Genomic DNA, 9,900 nt, shown 5'->3' with positions numbered 1-9,900 from the left:
CTGCTGAACTCAAAGCACAGATGTCCCACCAGTTTTGTAGACCTCAGCTACCAGATCCTAGCATTGTCAGGACCTTTTTTTTCTAATATACAAAGGATAGAATCTTTACACATAATGAAAAAGTTAGGGGCTTAACAAATGTACAGTAGGACTCTGTGTGACACATGAGTTAAACAAAATTCTGTTTGATTGCATTTTTAGATTTCCTTTGTTGTTTTTGTTTGCTGTGGAATTATGAAAAAAGCTACCATGAACATTTCTTACCAAAGTCTTGTGTAGATGTTTTGTAGCTGTCTGCCTAACACATTATTATATTATTATTATTATTATTATTATTATTTTGGAATAAAGACATCTTTACTATGAATTTTACACTTGTATGAGATTCTGTTCAACTTATATGATTATGTACACCAAAAAAAATTTATTAATATGAGTCAAGTCATGTTCTTATTTACATTTTACTCCATTTCAAGCTCTTTATCAAAAAAGATCAATTATTAAATATTTTTTTCTATTTTTTTCAACCAGGAAAAAAAAAATCACAATTTCAATTCCAATAAGAGCAACAGGTACTCATTTTATTCCAAGTACCTGTTGACAAACTAATTCTAATTTGTAAAAGACACTGCTCTGCTAATTAAGATACAAATTTTCACCGGTGATTACAACACACAGTACTCAAAGAATACTCCTAACATTTTTATTTTAAGTACTTTTTAAAAAGCTGATTTTCTTATTTTAGAGTTCCAGATGTAAAATATGACTTCCAGCCAACTCAATATTCCTTTAAAATAATAGATTTCTCACCAAGATTTCTCTTTTCAGGTTATATTTAGACCATTAGCTGAAAATGTATGGTATGCACTGGCTTACAGACAGCATCCTGCCTACCACAGTTCAAGAAGGGCAAAGCTGTTCATTTGTGAGCAGAGCTGTAGTTCCATAAATTTTTTTGTGGCTGTAGGGATAACAGGACACCTGGAAAATCGGTTTAAATCACAGAATTTGCTTCCTTTTCTATTGCTAGGAAATAAAGTGCTGCATTTATTCTAAGGAACTATTAAAAACTAACAAGCAAACAAACAAACAAAAAAATCTCCACCAACCAAAACCGGTCTGGAGCTTGTCATTTCTATTTTCTATAATTTTAAATATTCATAATTAATAATTATTAACATTCATAATTAACAGTTTGCCTTCCTGAAGAAGTTTGCTCTCAGATGAATTTTTTGGAGCTTTGCATTTCTGGGCTGACCAAACCCAGAGCACTTCTCTAAGTGGGGACGACCCAGCTCGACCTGTCCAGATGCACCATTTTTGTGTTTAATTCATTCCAGGGGAAAAAAAAGGTGCAATAATACCTGGAGCTCCTTCAAGTAGCAGCTTGGAGGTGTTTCCAGGAGGGATGTGCAGACAAACCCCGTGCCCTGAGCGTCCAGCCCGGGCTGGAGCTGCCTGAGCTGCTGCGGCGCGGCTGCAGGCGGCAGCATCAGAGCAGCTTTGCAGCACAGCATCCTCTGCTCTTGCCCGGCCTCCCACGCTCCAGCAGCGCTGCGAGATGAACAGCAGCAGGCAGAGCTCCCCCGAAGCAGCAGAGCCCTTTGGGCAGCCATGCTTTTGGGCTCAGCCACACAAATGAAGGCACACCGGGCACAGCGAGCGGATGGGACGGTGCCAAATGTGACGGGGCCCTGCAGACTCCTGCTGCTCACAGCTCTGGCCTGGAACTGACTCCTTACGCATTCTAAAGTGTCACCATCCTCTACAGTGAGCTTTCTCTTTCAATTTAGACACAGCTGTGCAGCAGAGTCGCTTTGAGAGATCCAAAAAAGAACCCGAACTGTTAAACCATCAGTGTTGCCACCCTTAAGCTGTAGGTGTGTGTGCCCACAGAACATCCCTGCAGCAGCAGCTCAGGCATCTGAGACCTCCTGCTCAGTGTTTGGGATCCCAGAAATACCAGCAGGAAACTGATTGCTCAGCCCTCCGTTTTCAAACTGCTCCTTTCGGTCTTTTGTCTTCCCTGAGCCGCTCCTGCTGGCATGAAGGGATTATGGTGGAGCAGCTGGGAGCTGGGTGACAGAAGTGCAGGAAAGCCAGAGCAAAGCACAGTGTCAGCCGAGCAAACTTTGCCTGTGATGCAACAAAAGCTGTTCCCCCTTCCCTCCCCTCAAATCCAGTAAGACCAGAATGCTACAGAAGCAAGAACTAGGTTGCCATGACTACTATAAATAATTTGTTAGCCCAAAAGGGACGAGCTTATTTCTGTTTATTTCCTGAAACACCTGGAATGATTTGGGTCTCGGGAAGCACCTGGGAGCCTCCCTGTGAATCCTGGGTGGAGCCGTGGTTATAAAAGGAGGAAAGGACGGAGGAACTCTCTTGAAATGCACTTAGATTACAAACTGGGCTACAGAATGCACGTGGGAAGCTCTGTGTCCCTAAGGGAATGCTCTAGGGATGTGCAGCCTCTGAACTGCACAAATAACTCCTGCTCCCACAGAAACCTGGTGGTTCTAGGGCAAGAGTGCCAGAAAAGTGGCAGCTTCAGTGCCACCCCAATACGTGATTGTCCTTGGGGCTCTCGGGGTCGGGAGGAAATGGTGTTCCTGCCCCTCTGGGAAAGCAGGAGCAGGATCAGTTCTGCAGCTGTGTCTTTTTCCTGCTCTCTGTCTCAAGGATGCCCTGGAGTGCTCTGGCTCAGGATAATCTGTGTGTGAGAGCTTCCCGTGCCTGTGTCAAACCCCTCTGGGGACAGAATGCGTCCAAAAAGCTTCATTAACCCTTTCTCTTCTGCTGCTAGGGCAGCGTGTGGCCCCAGGTCATCCTCCCTGGAGCAGGGACACTGTGAGGATGAGCCACAGGGATTCAGCCATCAGACCAGGTGAGGATCTCTTTCTGCTGGGTAATTGCTTTTGCTGGCTTTAATGTCACAGCTACAGTGCTCCTTCAGACCCTGTGCCCTGCAGCAGCACTCAGAGCCCCTGTGCTGGGCAGGAACAGCTCTGGTGAGGGAAATGGATGTGTAGGAAACTTTCAGAGTTTGACAGAAGGCTCACATAGTGTGTGTCTGTATGGAAATTTGAGATAAGAAATGCTGACTTAGAAATGCCACGGAATAGGACAGACATTGCTGAGAGAGAACTGAAGCTAGAAGTTTTAAAGCATGACTTTGTAAATAAGACTAGATACCTTAGAGAAACAGAACTATGAAAGATGCATTGTAGTAAGATTCACGAGGGGTAGTTTTAGATGATTGGCCTTAAGGCATTTACAGCATGGTGTGGCAAAAGCTGCTAGGCCAAGAAACACTTAGAGTGCATTGGAATTAGGCAATAGTTGGCTTCTGATTGTGATGGCGTGGATTATAACGTCTGTATTGTCTCACCGTTGTCATGAGACTGAACATGGAATCACAGTTTTTAAAATGCCCCTCACTTGCCCCATCTCTGGGTCAGAAAAGAGCATAATCTGATAAATTGGTGCTTTGTGCGAGGAAGATTTATCGGATTCCTTCCAATCTTCTCTGGGGTTTTTGTGCCAAAGGGGATCTGACCCCAGAGCCACACAGGGTGTCTGCTGTCTGCATAAATGTCAGCGAAATTTGCCAAGTCTGACAGGGAAGCAAAACCATCTGGGGTTTGTTTGGCCAAAGAGGGAACGTGAAGATGTCCGTGCTAGCAGTGGGTGTGAGTGCTGCCAGGCTGGGGCTGGGTGGTGCCTCTGGTCCCTCACAGGTCAGGGCAGGGAGGGAAGCTGCAGGTGAGGGCAATTTTGGCTGTTTCAAGCTGCTTGGTCCAGAACTGGCAGTACTGGAAGAACAGCTTTCCTCCTTCTTTCTGTCCATCACTGAGCAGAACATTAAGTTGATGCTGCACGAAGCCCTCTCTTTTGTGGATTGTTGTTTGGTAGGTTTGTTTGGTTTTTTCCTGTTTTTAATGTATTTCTAAGTGGTGCAGTGAGGAGCAAGTTGCTGGGTTACATGGCTCTGACTGACATATCACACAAGAGGGCACGTGTGTGTGCACGTGCTTCCTGGCACATCCAGGTGTGCAATCCTGAGTGAGGATTTCCAGCCTCAGCTCCCCGTGACACAGGCTTCTAACAGCTCAGTTACTCCAGACAGCTCCCCTCCTTTCCTGGACACATCCCTGCAGTGGGACCAGACTCGCCCTTGCCCTGCAGGAATTCCCTGCTCCTCTGGAGAGGGGGTGAAGCCAAAGCTTAGGAGCAAAGGACAACGACCAAACCAGGACCATTGTGTCCTTGATGCATCCAGGACAACGCGTTTTCCTTGTTCCCAGCACTGGTGAATCCAAACAAGTTTTATTTTTGACAAGATTGCCTGTTCCTTCACTTCTCCAGCTTTCCCCCCACACCTGGCCTTGCAGCTGTAGCTCACCTTGTCCTGGCTGTGGCTGATAAAATTTTAATTTTTTAGCAGCAAGCCATTCTTTTAAAGAGCACAAAGAGTGTACAAGGCAGAAGAGATTTTGGGAAATATATCCAAATAAGGGACTCTGCCTTCCTGCTTTTCCTGTAGTTCTCCCTCCTGTTTTCACCTGGCTGGAAGGATGGGCATGGCCCATATTTATCATATGAAAGTGGTGTTACTAAATTTGTCCAGAAGTTCTGATTACAGTCACTCATTTTCTGACAGTAAACATTTTCGTTTTGCCTTTCCCCTGTTGTTCCCAGGTGCTGCCCAGGATGTCTCTGTGTGGTCCCTGCACAGCTCAGCTGCATGTGACAGGACTGTGTGGCCTGACAAGGCAGGAACAGCTGGCTGTGCTCTGGAGTGCCTTGGACCTTCCCCTGGCAGGTTTGGGAGGGGTTTCTCTTTGGGATTTCTTGTGATACACCACCCCTTTGTACAAAGTCCAGTGGTAAAGGACTGACAAGTGGGATCTGGGATGAAAATGGTTCTATTAAAATCAGGCAAAGAATGCAATAAGAAAAAGATGAGCTTCCTTTTAATGTGTGAAATAGTTAGGAATGAAAATGCTGGCAAAGGGCACTTTTATGTTTGAATTGGTGTCACCTCTCATGGATAAAACCCCATAGTGAGCCATCAGAGCAGAAGTGTGAAAACTGGATCCTTGGACTTCCACAGTGGACTTAATTTCCTCTTCCTCCTCTCTTTCAGGACAGGAAAAATCATCAAACTCCTGCCATGTTTGCCAAAAGCTCTGGTGTTCAAGCAGCCAAAGCCAAGAGGCCTCAGCACCAGCGCTCTGCGCTGGAGGGCTCTGGTGCTGCCCACGCTGTGGGGTGAGTCAGAGGGACACAGGGCTCCTCTTTTCCTCTCTGCTGGCATTCACTGCCTGGGGAATGCCACTCCTGACAGCCCAGCCCTGGGACAGGGGGCACAGGGCTCCCAGGAGAGGGAAGAGACGAGCCCCTGACTCCATGTTGCACAAGGCTTGATTTATTATTTTATTCTAGATTGTGTTAAAAATACACTGACTTAAGGCATGCTCTTACTGACAACCACAGAAACACAATGATCTTATGTATTATTTTTCTGTTAATGCCTGTGTATTGTATTTTGACATCAATCCAAGCTTCTTCCCAGGCTGCAGATCAAATCTTTTGGTGTCTCTGGAAGTTTCTGGTTTTCCAATCCCCACGTCTCCCCTCTCTCTCTGTATTAAGAAATTGTTATTAATAGATTTGTGAAGTATTGGTTGTATATATTAATGGAAATAAGGTGTTATTATTAGTATTAGTAGTATTGTAATAATTAAAATGTATTTAAAATATAAAATTTTGTTATCTTTGTTAATTATGGTGTTAAATTTTATTTATTAAACTGTTCTGTTAAGTTTTATTATTCTTATTTTTGATAAATTTCAAAGTTGTATATTTTTATAAATAGATTTTGAGTTATTAGATAAATTTATAGAATATATTTCATTAATTTTTTATATTTATGTTTGTGTGTTAATAAAAGAAAATTTATGTTTCTTTTAGTGTTAGATTGCTTATTTAGATAATATTTTAATTTATTTAATCGTTTTAGTGTTGTTAAGTAATAGGTGGCATAAAAAGTGATGTGTTGTTTCAAGTTTCAAGGTTTAAAATTATTTTTATATTTTGATTAGCATTGATGGATAAATTATTTTTTATGTTTTATATTGGTAATTATTTTTATATTAAGAGTTAATAATGTACTTTTTTCATTATATGGATTATTTGTAAGTGCTATATTGATTAGGTAAGAAAAGAATTAATTTTTTTGAGTAGTGATAGATAAATACAAAGTATTTAAACTTGAAACTTCAGTTAAAGTTATTTAAATGTTTGGTTTAGGTTGGTTAATTGGTAAAGTTGTATCATTAAAAGTAAATAAAGTAAATACAGCAGAGGCATAATATCTGATTGAATTTGATATTTTTAAGTTATTATTTAATAAGAATTCTATACTATTTATTTTTATATTTATAAAGAAATTTAAAGTTTATAGTTTGTGGTGGGTGTAATGCAAGATGTGAGGTGTAAGTTGGAATTTTTGTGTCATTTACATTTCTATTGACATTGTGCCATTTACATTGGTTTTTTTAGTGTGGAGTGGTCAGTGTGGTTTTTTGTGTGATGTGGTTTTTTGTTTTTTATTGAAATTTACCTGGGTTGTTGTACTTGCTGAAATGTAAGTGAACTTTATGTTTTCATATGAGAAATAAACTATTGATACATTTTGGTTGATAACATTTCATGGAGATTTGTGAGATACTTATTTAAGTTGTTGTTATTATTATAATTTTGTTATAAGTATGAAGAAATATTAGATTAAAATAATGTATGCAGTAAAGAAAAAAATTTAATTAGGAATTATTTAGTTTATATATATACTTAGTAACATGTGAAATGATATATTTATTAAGTATTAAAATATTGTATATTATTTTAGAGTTTGTAACAGTTGATAAATTTTAAATTAGTGGAAGGATACATAAATATGTTTGGAAAATGATTTTTTAAGTTTATTTTAAAAAGAGGTTTAGTTGTTATATTGATAAAGTTAAATTGTTAAGTCAAAATGATTTGAATTTTATTTTTGATGTAGCAAATATCTGGGTTTGTTGTTAATTATTTTATTTAGGTAGAGTTAGGGTTTGATTATAGTTTAAATTTGAATTGGTGGATGTTATTTAATACATTTTTATATAATGGTTTTTAAAATAGTAGTTATGAGTAAAAATATTAGCATTAAAGATTAATTAAATTATTTAATAATTGGGGTTTTAAAGTTTTTTTAGAATAGAGATGTTTTGAATATAGTAAACTTATTTTTTAAATATTTGAAAGTGGTTACAGACAGGATTGTCAGTTTGGATTTAGACATTGAGAGTGTGAGGGAGGAGGAAATGTAGTTGTAGGAGAGACTGAATACTCAGTATGAAACTTAGAAAAATAAACTAATGTTGGAGTTGGATTTTTCATTGAAGTGTTTTTGTAATAATAATTGAGGAAAGTTATAAGATTAATAGTTTGGAGGAGGTTTTTAATAAACTTTTTTTTTAACTTTGAAAAATATTTCACATTCTGAGATAATATGAGGTTAAATTATAGAGTTAGTGTAGAGATTAGTTTGGCAGTTAACTTGGTTTGAGAGATGTATAAGTAGTTAGAGAATAAAAAAGTAGGATTTTGAAATGATATGTGTTTTTTAGATAATTATATAAAGAAATGGTAAAGTATATGAAAGTCAATTGTAAATATTATAATAATATTTTACAAATAATGTTTATTATTGAAAATTAAAATATTTATATAATTAGTATATTAGTAGTAAGGGTTTGAAGAAGTTAAGGTAACTTAAAAAAATATTGATATTTTAGGGAAATAGAGTAAAAAATGTTAAATTGTTTGATATCAATAGTAACTACTTTTTTGTGTTAATTATAAAAGATAGAAATAATAGGGATTGTAATGAAGAATAGAATTTTTGATTAAATTGATGATTTAGTAAACTGTACTTGTTTTACTTATGATTATGTGTTTGTTAGTGTTTTATTTTAGTTGTTTTAATTGGAGTTGTTTTATTTTTTTTAAGAAAATTAACTATATACTTCATTGTTTAGATAAATGATTTTGAATAAAATTCAGGAGAAGTTATTAAATAACATTTAAATTTAGAATTAATTAATTCTGATAGTAAGGAATAATAAACCTAAGTTTAATAGAACATTACAGTGATAAAATGAAATTGAAGAATATTTAGACGTCAATGTAGTGAAATTTAATTTGGCTTGATTTTATTAATACCTGAGTTATTGAAGGTTGTTATTTATAAATATTGAAGTTATTAAAGTGTTCTGGAGAAACTTTAGATTGTTGGGTTACTATTATTACCTATATCTTTCCGTTGTAGTTTTATTTATTGGGAGCTATGTTTCTTGGTAAAAGATTTTTATTTCTGCTATATTTAGAACAGTACTAATTTGTATAATGGGTTTTTTTGTATTTAGGATATTGAGTAGATTGTTTTATATTTTTTCTGGGCTTTGAGTAATATTTACTTATATGTTTAGGTTTTTTATATTTGAAGTATTTTTTATGGTTTTTGTTACTTTTTAAAGAGTTTTTGATTTAGAATTTCAAGAGTATTTGGTGTTTGGAGGAAATAAATTTGGGGTTTTTTTTGATATGGTTGAGTTGTATTTTTAATGTTAATAAGGTCTACTTTTGGTACATTAGTTTGATTTTTTGGTTTGGTTATGGGGAGGGTCTCTTGTGTAAGCCTGAGACTGGTATTAGGACTTTTTGTCTAATGTTTTATGAGTCTGTTAAGGAGGAGGTGTTATTTTAAGTTGTATAAAATATACTGAGAATTAGTTAAAATCATGGAAGAAACATTGTGGTAATTGAAGGGTGTTATAAAGAGTTTAAGGAGTTCTAAATCTTTTTTAATAACTGCTTGAAATAAGGAGAGCTCAATCTACTTTTTCTGCCCCCACGAATGGCATGACCTGTGCCCACTGCTCACATTCACCCAACCAAAATCAAGAGCCAATGTTGGCTGGGCTTTAAGAACTTGAAATAACTTAGAAGCAAAATAAATCACATTTTTCTCCTGTGTTTTCTTTTGTCTTTCTGATGCTGGACTTACCTCTGCGGATGTGCGCTGAGCTCTCACTGCAGGAACCTGTCAGGCCTCGGTGGCTGTGAGTTCATGTTCTTCTCACTGGGGAATTGGAAATAATTAGTTAGTTGCAGAATGAATTAATAATGAATTGCAGACTTAATTAAATTAATGAACCCTTTCCCCTTGGTGCCCCGCTGTGTGGGACAAGGGCAGAGAGAGCGAGCAGAGGAGCGGCCTGGGGCTGCAGAGGGGCAGGAGAAAGGCAGAGGGACCTCCCTGGTGGCACCAGGGCACCTGTGGGGAACAGAAGGGACACCGTGAGGGCATGGGCAGGTGAGGAGGGGACAGTTTGGGGCAAAACCCGAGTTCACCTGCAGGGAAATGAGTAAGGGATATTTTGGAGGGAAAAGCTGAGGGGATGAGTTCGCCCAGCTCGGCCCAAGTGGGACCAGAGGTGAAGGCCAATCCAAAGCCACCCCTTCACAACCTCTGAGTCCCAGAATAAATCCTACAAGTTGCCTGTTGAGGAACTAAAAACACACGAAAGCAGAACCAGGAGCAAACCAGAAGGTTCCTGGGAATCCCATTACAGTGTTGCCATAGCCTTTTTAACAGGTTTTTTATTACACCACTGGATTTCTTTGTTGGGATCGTTCACTCTGTGGGCTGTGGGGTTTTTTGGGTCTGAACTCCCTCACGGTGGCCCTGACACTGCCCAGGAGCTGGGAGGGAAAGCAGAGTCAGGGCTCCTGGCAGGGACAGGGTGTTTTCCCCAGAGCAGATCCAGTGGCTGCCCACCAGCCTGGCCT

The 9,900-nt window shown here is 38.5% G+C and overlaps 1 long non-coding RNA gene across 1 annotated transcript in view; it reads right to left on the bottom strand.

Annotated features, from left to right (window-relative positions):
- Positions 1 to 5,430: 5,430 nt before the first annotated feature.
- LOC115948719 overlaps positions 5,431 to 9,900 on the bottom strand; it is a 5,233-nt gene continuing 763 nt past the window's right edge. Inside the window, exons 2-3 of the long non-coding RNA XR_004082506.1 lie at positions 9,116 to 9,190; positions 5,431 to 5,648 (exon numbers count right to left, since the gene is read on the bottom strand). This is a non-coding gene — a long non-coding RNA (uncharacterized LOC115948719). The remainder of the gene's footprint in view (positions 5,649 to 9,115; positions 9,191 to 9,900) is intronic.

Source organism: Geospiza fortis, unplaced genomic scaffold (assembly GCF_000277835.1).
Source record: "Geospiza fortis unplaced genomic scaffold, GeoFor_1.0 scaffold196, whole genome shotgun sequence".
NCBI classification, from domain to species: domain Eukaryota; kingdom Metazoa; phylum Chordata; class Aves; order Passeriformes; family Thraupidae; genus Geospiza; species Geospiza fortis.
Note: the sequence above shows the minus strand (reverse complement) of the source record. Positions and strands in the feature narration are given on the sequence as shown.